The sequence below is a fragment of the Chiloscyllium plagiosum genome, unplaced genomic scaffold (assembly GCF_037043375.1).
Source record: "Chiloscyllium plagiosum isolate Xiang-an unplaced genomic scaffold, Cpla_swu_hap1 HiC_scaffold_39, whole genome shotgun sequence".
Taxonomy (NCBI): Eukaryota; Metazoa; Chordata; class Chondrichthyes; order Orectolobiformes; family Hemiscylliidae; genus Chiloscyllium; species Chiloscyllium plagiosum.
The window spans coordinates 108,686,748-108,700,826 of record NW_028270177.1 but is presented as its reverse complement, the minus strand read 5'-3'; the positions used below and the strand labels follow the sequence as shown (position 1 = coordinate 108,700,826).

The 14,079-nt window shown below is 44.0% G+C and overlaps 2 non-coding genes across 2 annotated transcripts; both read left to right on the top strand.

The window, feature by feature from the left end:
• Positions 1-1,312: 1,312 nt before the first annotated feature.
• On the top strand, positions 1,313-1,394 carry trnaf-aaa (transfer RNA phenylalanine (anticodon AAA)). The gene has a single exon. It is a non-coding gene; the product is annotated as a tRNA-Phe (tRNA).
• A 3,882-nt stretch (positions 1,395-5,276) lies between these two features.
• trnar-ucg (transfer RNA arginine (anticodon UCG)) lies at positions 5,277-5,349 on the top strand. Its single transcript has one exon. It is a non-coding gene; the product is annotated as a tRNA-Arg (tRNA).
• The last annotated feature ends 8,730 nt before the right edge of the window (positions 5,350-14,079 follow it).

The following is a 14,079-nucleotide window of genomic DNA, read 5'->3' as shown; positions in this document are numbered from 1 at the left end:
GGTGTCAGCTGCGGGAGCACATCAACAAAGCCGAGCACGGAAAAATACCCTACTATCGAACATGTCCCTGCTGAACAGATAACCGAAATTAATTGAACCATATTTGCCAAAATGTGTTCCTAATCTCTCCGAACGCTTCCTGTCTATACACCCATTCGGGATGCCATTGCATTTGCCTTAAATGTGGCAAATCCTTCTGCACACACAAAAATGTCTGAGTGAACTCGCTGAGTTTCTGCATGACACCATGACCAAACTTTGGGCCAAAGTTGGAAACTGCGACTAGAATAGATGGCTCTCTGATTAGCCGCAATGCACAAAGGGCGGAATGGCCGTTCCCCACTTTGTAAATCTTCGAAGACAAGTTGAAAATAATCTGCAACGAAAATGTTCGTGTGAAGATTTACTTGTGAGGATTCGGTACTCTCAGCACCGTGGCCCGGATCGTATTCCCGCTCATGGAATGGTTGCATTGTTCAGCAAACGTATCGGTGTACCAGTACTTCTGCCGATTTTCCGATGCTGGAAGGTCCTTGGTTTTGTCCAAAACATTATGAAGGGTAACATAAAACGAATAGCTGCAGTAGCTGGAAATCTGAGCCAAAAACGAAACTTGTTTGCGGAACGCAGCAAGACTGGCAACAGAAACTGTTGCTGCCTGACCTGCTGTGCTTTTCCAGCATCACTCTGATCTAAAATTAGGTTTCCAGCATCTGTAGTCCTCACTTTTACATCGTTCCTTCAGTGTCGCTGGTTCCCAATGCAAGAACTCCATCTCTAGCGGTTTCATGTTTGTACCTCCACGCTGAGGATTTGAAGCGTGAAGAAAAGTAACTCACCCCGTCCATCTCTGGGGTAATTAGGGACTGAAAATGAATCGTGTCACATTGAAATATATCGAGATGCGACTTAATGTTTGTCTTTTATTGGGAACCATCTCTTTCATTGTAACCATCAGGAAAGAACATTTCGTTCGCCAGAAAAAGAAATGAATATGTCACTATTTGTTTGCTTCAGGTCCAAGAATACTCAGATCAATAGCTCCCTTGCTTACCTCTGCTGGTCATGTTCGCAAAGATATCTAGCAAATTACCAAGTGTGATTTTCCTTTCAATAAATAATTTTGACTCAGTTTGGCTGCAAATATCTTTTCCTACCTTTGTGCTTTTCTTCTTTTACATTGGTGTCTCGCACCTTACAAATGACAGCAAAGGTATGAAAGGAGATGGAAGCATTTAGCTCATCAAGTCAGCAAGAGCTTTCAATGAGATCACGGCTGATTTAGTCAATTCTCAACCCTCTTGCGCCGTCTGTAGTCATGACCGAGTGGTTAAGGCGATGGATTAAAAATCCATTGGGGTTTTCCCACGTAGGTTCGAATCCTGCTGACTATGTAAGAATACTTTCCTGCTGGAATAATTTTCGCTCAAAGTTCCGAAAACCTATTTTGCAAACCAGGCCAGTAATTTGATTAGACTTGGGAAACTCGAGTTCTTCATCAGAATCGTTCCATATTTAAATCATTATCTCTGTTTCTCTTTCCAGATACACTGCTCGACACATCGGGTTTCTGCAGTTTTTATTGAACGTCCTAAGCAGAAGTGCTGCTTTTCATTAGATTCCTTTAATCCATGTCCTCTGTTCTCTGACTCGGGTCAGTGGCAACACTTCCTCCTGCTCGTCAAAGTGCTCATTCCCCACCGCTCCCTCTCCGGTCATTACAAACAACCGCAGGAAATTGCCACTTAACCAACTTTGTTCCAAAGTGAAACTCACCAGCCTCGGGAATCTCTCCACCAAACGGGACTTCTCATCCCTGGACATGGTGCAAGCCAGAGGATTGTGAAGAGATACTGTGAAAATATTTTCAGTTGGCAGTTGGAAAAATGTTTAAGAAGCAAACCATATAATTTAGGCTCCAGCTTTGGAAATCTTGAGAAACTCTTTGGGAAATGGAATCAGAGGAGGATGAAGAAGTGTGAACTTACCGACCGAGTCGAGGACGGGACATTGACTCTGATGTTATTGGGACAGGAACTGATCTGAGACATTGAAAGAATTCTCGCTCACGTTCGTGAGGAATGTAAACTTCATCTGGACTTTGGGACAATGAAAAACTCTGGAACACTCAAGAAAAAATACAAATATTGACTGGGATCACGACAGTACGAGTACTATAGATGGGTCAGTTTTTGTCCAGTGTGTGCAGGACGGCTTCCTGACACAGTATGTAGACATGCCTTCAAGGGACGAAGCCACTTTCGATTTAGTACTGGGTAACGAGCCTGGCTAGGTTTTAGATTCGGAAGTAGGTGAGCACTTTGGAGACAGCGATCACACTTCTCTCAGGTTTACTTTCGTGATTGAAAGGGATAGGTGTACTCCACGGAGCAAGAGGTTCAGCTGGTGGAAGGGAAATTACGATGTATCGAGGTAAGATTTAGGAAGCGTAGAATGTGGTAGGAAACTGCAGGGGGTGAGCACATTAAAATGTGGAGCTTATTCAAGGAAAAGCTCCTGTGTGTCCTAGATAAGTATGTACCTGTCAGGCAGGGAGGAAGATATAGAACGCGTGAGCCGTGGTTTACTAAGAAAGTGGAATCCCTGGTCAAGAAGACCAAGAAGTCTTATGTTAGGATAAAATGTGAAAACTCAGTTAGAGCGCTCGAGGGTTCCAACGATATCAGGAAAGACCTATAAAGAGAGCTGAGAAGAGCCAGGAGGAGACATGTGAAGTTGTTGGCAGATAGGTTCAGGGTTAACCCTAAGGCTTTCCATAGGTATGTTTGGAATGAAAGAATGACGAGAGTTAAATTTGGGACAATCAAGGATAATAGTGGGAAGTTGTGTGTGGAGTCAGAGGAGATCGGGGAAGCACTAAATAAATATTTTTCGACAGTATTCGCTATTGAAAATGAAAATGTTGGCGAGGAAGGTATAGAGATACTTGCGTCTAGACTAGAAGAGATTGAGGTTCACAAGGAAGAGATATTCGAAATACTGCAGAGTTCAAAGTTTGTGCGAAGATTTGTAGCTCGGGTGCTCGTTGTTGTGGTTCTGTTCGCCGAGCTGGAAATTATTGTTGCAAACGTTTCGTCCCCTGGCTAGGCGACATCATCAGTGCTAGGGAGCCTCCTGCGAAGCGCTTCTTTGATGTTTCCTCCGGTGTTTATAGTGGTCTGTCCCTGCTGCTTCCGGTTGTCAGTTTCAGCTGTCCGCTGTAGTGGTTGGTATATTGGGTCCAGGTCGATGTGTTTGTTGATGGAGTTTGTGGATGAATGCCATGCCTCTAGGAATTCCCTGGCAGTTCTCTGTCTGGCTTGCCCTATGATAGTAGTGTTGTCCCAGTCAAATTCATGTTGCTGGTTGCCTGCGTGTGTGGCTACTAAGGATAGCTGGTTGTGTCGTTTCGTGGCTCGTCGATGTTCATGTATGCGGATTGTTAGCTGTCTTCCTGTTTGTCCTATATAGTGTTTTGTGCAGTCCTTGCATGGTATTTTGTACACTACATTAGTTTTGCTCATGTTGGGTATCGGGTCCTTCGTTCTGGTGAGTTGTTGTCTGTGCGTGGTTGTTGGTTTGTGTGCCGTTATGAGTCCTAGGGGTCGCAGTCGTCTGGCTGTCAGTTCTGAGATGTTCCTGATGTATGGTAGTGTGGCTAGTCCTTTTGGTTGTGCTATGTCCTCGTTCCGTGGTCATTCTCTTAGGCATCTGTTGATGAAGTTGAGCGGGTCTCCGTTTTTGGCGAAAACCTTGTATAGGTGTTCCTCTTCTTCTTTTTGCAGTTCTGGTGTACTGCAGTGTGTTGTGGCCCTTTTGAATAGTGTCCTGATGCAGCTTCGTTTGTGTGTGTTGGGGTGGTTACTTTCATAGTTTAGGACTTCGTCTGTGTGTGTGGCTTTTCAGTATACCCTTGTAGTGAATTCTCCGTTCGGTGTTCTCTGTACCATCACGTCTCGGAATGGGAGTTGGCTATCCTTTTCTTCTTCTCTCGTGAATCGGATTCCTGTGAGTGTGGCGTTGATGATCCGGTGTGTTTTTTTCTATTTCCGTGTTTTTAAAGATTACGAACGTGTCATCGACATATCTGACACAGAGTTTGGGTTGAATTTGTGGTAGGACTGTTTGTTCTCACCTTTGCATAACTGCCTCTGCTATGAGTCCCGAGATTGGTGATCCCATGGGTGTTCCGTTGATTTGTTCGTAATTCTGGTTGTTGAATGTGAAGTGTGTTGTGAGGCACAAGTTCAGTAGTTTAAGACCCGATACCCAACATGAGCAAAACTAATGTAGTGTACAAAATACCATGCAAGGACTGCACAAAACACTATATAGGACAAACAGGAAGACAGCTAACAATCCGCATGCATGAACATCAACTAGCCACGAAACGACACGACCAGCTATCCTTAGTAGCCACACACGCAGACAACAAGCAACATGAATTCGACTGGGACAACACTACTATCATAGGGCAAGCCAGATATAGAACAGCCAGGGAATTCCTAGAGGCATGGCATTCATCCACAAACTCCATCAACAAACACATCGACCTGGACCCAATATACCAACCACTACAGCGGACAGCTGAAACTGACAAACGGAAGCGGCAGGGACAGACCATTATAAACACTGGACGAAACATCAAAGAAGCGCTTCGCAGGAGGCTCCCAAGCACTGATGATGCCCCCTAGCCAGGGGACGAAACGTTTGCAACAAAAACTTCCAGCTCGGCGAACAGAACCACAACATACTGCAGAGTGTGAAAATAGATAAGTCAGCTGGGCCGGATGGGATCTATCTGATGTTGTTTAGCAAAAGCACGACAGGAAGGTACAAATCAAGTTGATGCAACAACGGCTCGTTTTGAGCCGCTAATTTGCAGTGAAGTGGCGGCGCCAATAAAAGGTGTCACGCATCTCGTCTAATTCCACATCCTGAGCTCGAAATGACGCGAGGTCTCTCGCTGAGTATCTGCAGGGTCTTGTTTGGACGACACCATGACACTTTTTCACTGGAGTGGCTCATGACATCGCGTCGTGACTGTGAATAAAACGATGGAAACTTCCAGCAGAGAAGGAGGCGACCCTGAAGCAGGCAGCTGAGGACAAATGTTTCTCCTTTGCCAGTGAAAGGCACTGCTTCAAAAATTGGAAACTTCGAAGTGAAGCAATGTTGGTGATTATCTTCGGTGCTTGTTCACCTTTTTAATTCTGATTCCGTGAAAGTCCATGGCATTACATATCGACATTCTGCCAAGTGCAGGCTTGTCTCTTGGGCCAGTGGCGTAATGGATAACGCGTCTGACTTCGGATCAGAAGATTGTCGGTTCGAGTCCTACCTGGCTCGAGGGGACTGTTTTGCTTTAACCGTGGTATACGTTGACGCTCCCCTGTAAAGTTCTCTCGGGACATCGCCTCTGTGCTTCCGCATGTAAAGCTTGCATTTGTCCTATTGTCCATTTCAAATTCCAGCTCTCCACAACGGACACCTCCGTCAGTTTGGCGGTATCTTCTGGTGTGTCTCCCTCTGTGGGTGAAAATGAGCATGAGTTTCTCAAAAGAGTTACATTTCGTTATACTTCTGTCCCATTATTGTGCCATGTAAGAACATAGGATAACCTCATTGACATTTGACCTGGAAACATTAGAACACACGAGACTTTGGGCCAAAGTTCGAAACTGCGACTAGAATAGATGGCTCTCTGATTAGCCGCAATGCACACGGGCGGAATGGCCTTTTCCCACTTTGTAAATCTTCGAAGACAATTTGAAAAAAATCTGCAACGAAAATGTTCAGACAGGGTGTTTTATTTACACCAAGTACGATAGTATCTATCGCCTTGTCTTGTTATTTACTTGTGAGGATTCGGTATTCTCAGCACCGTGTCCCGGATCGTATTCCCGCTCATGGAATGGTTGTATTGTTCAGCAAACATATCGGTGTACCAGTACTTCTGCCGATTTTCCGTGCTGGCAGGTCATTGGTTTTGTCCAAAACATTATGAAGGTTAACATAAAACAAATAGCTGCAGGTGCTGGAAATCTGAGCCAAAAACGAAAATTGTTTGTGCAGCGGAGCATGACTGGCAACAGAAACGTCGACTCTCCTGCTCCTCGGATGCAGCCTGACCTGCTGTGCTTTTCCAGCATCACTCTGATCTAAAGTCAGGTTTCCAGCATCTGCAGTCCTCACTTTTGCCTAGTTTCTTCAGTGTCTCTGGTTCCCAATTCAAGAACTCCATCTCTAGCGGTTTCATGTTTGTACCTCCGTGCTGAGGAGTTGAAGAGTGAAGAAAAGTAACTTACCTCCTCCATCTCTGGGGTAATTAGGGACTGAAAATGAATCGTGTCACATTGAAATATATCTACATGCGAATTAATCTCTGTCTTTTATTGGGAACCATCTCTTTCATTGTAACCATCAGGAAAGATCATTTCGTTCGCCAGAAAAAGAAATGAATATTTCACTAAACTTTGTTTGCTTCAGGTCCGAGAATACTCAGATCAATAGCTCCTTTGTTTACTTCTGCTGGTCATGTTCGCAAAGAGATATGGCAAATTGCCAAGTGTGATTTTCCTTTCAATAAATAATTTTGACTCAGTTTGCCTGCAAATATCTTTTCCTACCTTTGTGCTTTTCTTCTTTTACATTGGTTTCTCGCACCTTACAAATGACAGCAAAGGTATGAAAGGAGATGGAAGCATTTCGCTCAAGTCAACGGTAGCTTTCAATGAGATCACGGCTGATTTGGTCAATGCTCAACCCACCTGAGCTGTCGGTAGTCATGGCCGAGTGGTTAAGGCGATGGATTAGAAATCCATTGGGGTTTCCCCACGTCGGTCCGAATCCTACTGACTACGTTGTGAATGCTTTCCTGCTGGTACAATTTTCGCTCAAAGTTCAGAAAAACTATTTTGTGAACCAGGCCGGTAATTTGATTAGACTTGGGAAACTCGAGTTCTTCATCAGAAATGTTCCATAGTTAAAACATTATCTCTGTTTCTCTTTCCAGATACACTGCTCGACACGTCCTGAGCAGAAGTGCTACTTTTCATTAGATTCCTTTAATCCCTGTCCACTGTTCTGTGACTCGGGTCACTGGCAACACTTCCTCCTGCTCGTCAAAGTGCTCATTCCCCACCGCTCCCTCTCCATCATTAGAAACAACCGCAGGAAATCGCCACTTAACCATTTTTGTTCCAAAGTGAAACTTATCAGCCTCGGGAATCTCTCCACCAAGCGGGACTTCTCATCCCTGGACATGGTGCAAGCCAGAGGATTGTGAAGAGATACTGTGAAAATATTGTCAGTTGGCAGTTGAAAAAATGTTTAGGAAGCAAACCATATAATTTAGGCTCCAGCTTTGGAAATCTTGAGAAACTCTTTGGGAAATGGAATCAGAGGAGAATGAAGAAGTGTGAACTTTCCGACCGAGTAGAGGACGGGACATTGACTCTGATGTTCTCGGGACAGGAACTGATCTGAGACATTGAAATCATTCTCGCTCACGTACGTGAGGAATGCAAACTTCATCTGGACTCTGGGACAATGAAAAACTCTGGAACACTCAAGACAATGATGTGTTTCTGTTCGCCGAGCTGGACGTTTTTGTTGGAAACGTTTCGTCCCCTGTCGAGGTGGCATCCTCCGTGCTTGGGATCCTCCTGTGAAGCGCTTATGTGGTGTTTCGTGTGGCATTTATAGTGGCCTGTCCTTGCCGCTTGCTGTTGTCAGTTTCAGCTCTCCGCTGCAGTGGCTGGTATATTGGGTCCAAGTGGATGTGTTTGTTGATGGAGTTTGTGGATGGGTGCCATGCTTCTGGGAATTCCCTGGCTGTTCTTTGTTTGGCTTGCCCTATAATAGTAGTGTTGTCCCACTCGAATTCATGTTGTTTGTCGTCTGTGTGTGTGGCGACTGCGCATAGTTGGTCGCTTCGTTTCGTGGCTAGTTGATGTTCCTGGATGCGGATCGTTAGCTGTCTTCCTGTTTGTCCTATATAGTGTTTTGTGCAGTCCTTGCATGGGATTTTGTATACTACATTAGTTTTGCTCATGTTGGGTATCGGGTCCTTAGTTCTGGTAAGCTGTTGTCTGAGTGTGGCTGTTGGTTTGTGTGCTGTTAAGAGTCCTAGTGGTCGCAGTAGTCTGGCTGTCAGTTCGGAGATGTTCTTGATGTGTGGTAGTGTGGCTAGTCCTTTGGGTTGTGGCATGTCCTCTTTCCGTGGTCTATCCCTTAGGCATCTGTTGATAAAATTGCGAGGATATCCGTTTTCGGCGAATACCTTGTATAGGTGTTCCTCTTCCTCTTTTTGCAGTTCTGGTGTGCTGCAATGTGTTGTGCCCCTTTTGAATAGTGTCTTGATGCAGCTTCGTTTGTGTGTGTTGGGGTGGTTACTTTCATAGTTTAGGACTTCGTCTGTGTGTGTGGCTTTCCTGTGTACCTTTGTGGTGAATTCTCCGTTAGGTGTTCTCTGTACCATCATGTCTAGGAATGGGAGTTGGTTGCCCTTTTCTTCCTCTCTCGTGAATCGGATTCCTGTGAGTGTGGAGTTGATGATCCTGTGTGTTTTCTCAATTTCCGTGTTTTTAATGATTACAAAGGTGTCATCCACGTATCTGAACCAGTGTTTGGGTTGAATTTGCGGTAAGACTGCTCTAACCTTTGTATTACTGCTTCTGCTATGAGTTCCGACATCGGTGAGCCCAAGGGTGTTCCGTTGATTTGTTCGTATATCTGGTTGTTGAATGTGAAGTGTGTTGTGAGGCACAAGTCCCACGATTTAGGAAGATTAGGTAAGATTTAGGAAGCGTAGAATGGGGTAGGAAACTGCAGGGGGTGAGCACATTAAAATGTGGAGCTTATTCAAGGAAAAGCTCCTTTGTGTCCTAGATAAGTATGTACCTGTCAGGCAGGGAGGAAGATATAGAACGTGTGAGCCGTGGTTTACTAAGGAAGTGGAATCCCTGGTCAAGAAGAACAAGAAGTCTTATTATGTTAGGACAAAATGTGAAATACCAGTTAGAGCGCTCGAGGGTTCCAACGATATCAGGAAAGACCTATAAAGAGAGCTGAGAAGAGCCAGGAGGAGACATGTGAAGTTGTTGGCAGATAGGATCAGGGTTAACCCTAAGGTTTTCCATAGGTATGTCAGGATTAAAAGAATGACGAGAGTTAAATTTGGGACAATCAAGGATAATAATGGGAAGTTGTGTGTGGAGTCAGAGGAGATTGGGGAAGCGCTAAATAAATATTTTTCGACAGTGTTCGCGATAGAAAATGAAAATGTTGGCGAGGATGATACTGAGATACTTGCGTCCAGAGTACTAGAGATTGAGGTTCACAAGGATTAGGTGATAGAAATACTGCAGAGTGTGATAACAGACAAGTCCCCTGGGCTGGATGGGATCTGTCCTAGTATCCTCTGGGAAGCAAGGGAAGAGATTGATGAGCCTTTGGCATCGATCGTCAAATCATCGTTATCTACAGGAATAGTGCCTGTGGAATGGAGCATAGCATACGTTGTTCCCGTGTTCAAAAAGTGTCGTAGAGACAACCCTGGCAATTACAGACCAGTGAGTATCACTGCACTTGTTAGTAACGTGTTGGAAAAGGTTATTATAGATAGGCTTTATGACCATCTGGAAAAGAATAATCTGATCAGGGACAGTCAGCACGGTTTTGTGATGGGTCGGCCTTGCCTAACGAGTCTTATTGACTTTTTTGACAAAGTGACCAAACAGGGAGATTACAGTAAACCGATTGATGTGGTGTATATGGGTTTCAGAACGTTGTTCGATAAGGTTCCCCACAATAGGCTATTATACAAAATGCGGTGGAATGGAATTGTGGGAGAGATTGCAGCTTTGATCAGGAATTGGCTTGCCAATAGAAAACAGTGTTGTAGTTAATGGAACATGTTCTTCTTGGTGTCCATGTACTGGCGGCGTACCACAAGGGTCGGTGTTAGGTCCACTGCTGTTACATGAGATCTAACCTTGCCAATCAGTCTCCCATGAGGAACATTGTTGAACGCCTTACTGAAGTCCATATAGACCACATTTACTGCTCTGCACTCATCAATCTTCTTTGTTACTTCTTCAAAAAAACTCAATCAAATTTGTGAGACATGATTTCCCACGCACAAAACCATGTTAACTGTCCCGAATCAGTCCATGCCTTTCCAAATACATGTACATTCTGTTCCTCAGGATTCGCTCCAACAATTGGAGTATTCTTGGCAGATGCAGTTTCATGTCGGGATTGAGTTTTTTGAAGAAGTAACAAAGAAGATTGATGAGGGCAGAGCAGTAAATGTGGTCTATATGGACTTCAGTAAGGCGTTCAACAATGTTCCCCATGGGAGACTGATTGGGAAGAATCAAAAGACACGCTACTATTAAAATCGATAGAAACACAAAAGATGTGCAGTGCAGAGGAGTCTCAGTGTTCTTATATATGAAACGAACAAAGGTTTTCACATATTTATTTCTTGCTGGCAAAAGAAAGCCTTTTCTGATGCTCACAATTAAAGAGATGGTTTCCAAGAAAATAGGAAAATTAAGTCACCAGTAGAGTAATCAATTTCCAAGATATCCCTCGTGATTTTTTATGGGACATGTGGGATTATTTGATTGTTGTTCTGCAAACGTTTTTCCAATGGAACCGAGAGTTTTAGATGGGAAGTTAAGATCACGCATGACTATTGCCATTTTTGTCACTCACACACAATATTTTTTCCTTGTACGATTTATTTCGCTTTGTGGTTACTGCAAGTGGGCTTGTAAACTACATATGCTTGTGAGTTCATGCCTCACTGTTCCTCAAATCCAGCCAAACAGACTTTACATCCTTACTTCCTGAATCAAGGTAATCTCTAACCATTGCATAAATGTCATTAAAACTTCGGTATTTCACACGCCTCTTAATATCATCTTACAATATTAATTGATCCTTTACTGTATTGCAGTTGCGCATAAGAAGAGAAAAATTGAATAGAGAATTGTGGACCTCCGCTTCACACACCCGTTATTGAAGCGGAAATGCAGATTACTGCCCATAATACGATCGTGGAAGCATGTGCCGAACCCTCAGGAATCACAGAATAAGTGTAGTGCCACAGGGCATGTCAGGGACAGCACCAGAAAGACAACGGAAATGCTGCTCTGAGCTCCTATTTTGGATATATTTCTTAATGAGCAATAGAGTGTCACATGTGTTCCATCAGGAGTTACCTCACACAAGGAAGTAACCAGTGCTGCAGACGGTCATATCATCCGAGTTCCAAGCCCTGGAATCAGAGACATTCAATATTCTGTGCATAACTGCAAGGAACAGCTGTCGGAGGCGTTTATAGTCCATGTGAAATTATGAATGCAGCTCTCTAGTTGTCAGCCTCTTTCTCCTTTGTCGTGTTTAGTCAACAAAATTATTTGATTGTATCAAGGAATGTATCAAGGAGAATGGTCATTGTCTGTAAATGTCTGGAAAACATTCCTCTCTATGTCATTTCAAAACATTACGCCTCAAGAAAAAATAAAATTCAAACGTGCTGACTTAGTAACAAACAGCATGCGTTTTTGCAATTGGTCTATTGAAACTGTTGTCAGGTACTGGAGTATCACAGAATTTCCGAGCACGGAAGCAAACCTTCCTATCCAACTTGCACCTGCTGAACAGATGACCGTAACTAATTTAAACATATTTGCCAATATTTGTCCCTTATCTATCCGAACACTTCCTGTCTGCATACCCATTTAGATGCCTTTGAAGTGTTGTGAGCGCACCAAACTCTGCCACTCAATGTGGCAACTTATTCCACACGCACAAAAATATCTGTATTAAAAACAAGTGTCGCTCACATCCCTTTCAAATTGTACTGCTCTCACATTAAACCTATGCTATCTCGCTTTAAACTCACGTGACTTCTGAAAAAGTGTAGATTGACTATGTCCTCTGCTCGTCTACCTCATGATTTTGTAAACTTTTCCAAGGACATCCCTCAGGCCTGAAGCTCCGGGGAAAACTGTCGAACAATATTCAGCTTCTCACTAATATCCACACCGTGCAAACCTTTCAAATCATTGTAAATATTTTTTTTTAATTATGTGAAGATATTCGTAGAGAGCGCCAGGGGAAATTGCCTGAAGTTAAGCGAGGCTGAAACATTAGTCTTGACAGGTTTGGCGCTTAGTTATCGTCAGGGAGCGTCGCCGAGTGGTTTAATGTAGGTAAAAACAATGAATGCAGATGCTGGAGACCAGATTGAGGATTAGTAGCGCTGAAGAGCGCAGCAGTTCAGGCAGCATCCGAGAAGCAGTAAATCGACGTTTCGGGTGAAACCCTGTATTCCTGATGAAGGGCCTTTGCCTGAAACGTCGATTTTACTGCTCTTCGGATGCTGCCTGAACTGCTGTGCTCTTCCAGCACCACTAATCCAGAGAGGTTTAATGTGCTGGGTTTAGGGTCCAGTCTCTATTGCGTCGTGGGTTTGAAACCCAACTTTGCAATAGAACAGCAGCAGGCAGCTTTTTATGACAGAACTACACAGGTCCTGATATTGTTTTATGGGTGTGTTTGTTACTCCTCGGGTCTCTCACTCTCTCTGCGATAAACACGGGTACATGAGCAACTGATTCTTGAAATAATGAGAACTACTGCTGTCCACATCCTCTCGAGCACTGTGTGTTTGGATGTGCACACGCACAATTTTGCTGCCAGTTGCTGTGTCTCAAATGGTCAGTGCATTTGGCTGAAATGTTGGTTCTCCTAGCCCAAAAAGAGCACAGAGCTGTACATCTCTATGACTCTAAGTATTGAGACCGACCATGTACTGACAATACAACCACGAGAACTCATCCATGATTGACCCTGAGTCCGCAGTGAGTGAAACGGTCACGTGCAGCAGAATGTGACCCCACTCTCGACAAGCCCCTGCTGCCACCAGAAAGGAGCCACTGCTGTTTCAATCAGCGGCTTCCTGCCCATACCTGGGACGCAGCTCAATGAAACTCCTTCCTCAGGAACGGCTGTTACCGTGTGAAAGGGTAAAAAATTCTAATTCAAATTGGAAATGGCTTCAGAAGATTGTTCCTGTTTTTAAAACATTTTATAATCAGAATTCCTGTCTCGAATTTAGAAGTGGTAAACTTTGTAGGCAGGTAGATCAAAGAAAGTGTTGATGGTGAGGACTCTGTCTCTTCAGCAGATGGGATTCCCTACACTCTAATCAGAAATGATTTGGTTTCCTGAGGTATTTTCCCGATTGATTTGCAGTCTGCCAGATTGTCTGGGAATCACTTCGGCGACCTAAGGATCATGGTCGAAATATGAAAATATTAACAGAGAATCGTAAATCCCGGGGCAAGGCCTAAATGGATTGCAATGGTCTGAAGGAATAAATCTGAGAATTGAAAATACTTGAATAATGTTCGTTGCAATGGGGAGGAATGAACGAGATTTTTGAAAATTGCCGTGTCAGCTGAATTAAACTCAGTATGAAATGATAAATTAACCAACACCAATCCTGTCCTGGCTCGCTCAGTCGGTAGAGCTAGAGGCCTTTAATCTCAATGGCGTGGGGTCGAGACCCACGCAGGGCGCTGTTGTTTGTTAATATGTTTGCCGCTCTCCATTAATGTTACAAGAGCGAATTCGCTCACTGAGGCAGGTTTTGTTGACACATTTTTCCTCCGTTTTTGATCATCTCTTGGTTTCTGAGTGAAAACTGTCTCCACTGTTCTGCAAGTGCAAGAGGCAAGGTTATCAGTTCAGCCGAATATACTATAAACGATGTCCCTTCCAAAACGCGAGGTACCATTCCAAACGTGCCCCAACCAATATATCCAGAGACGTCGAATGCGAATGGCCACATGAGAGTGACAGCTGCGTGTCAAATGGTGCTGCAATAGAATTAACTGAATGTGAATGCTCTGATGGAAACCGAATGGAACTCTTCCTGAAATTTTCCTAATTCACTCGGTAAATGATGCTGTTGTGTACCGATATGGGTTTACATCATGAACAGCTTATTGTCAGTAACACGGGTGGGGGTGATGCAGGATCGTGAGGGTTCTGTGT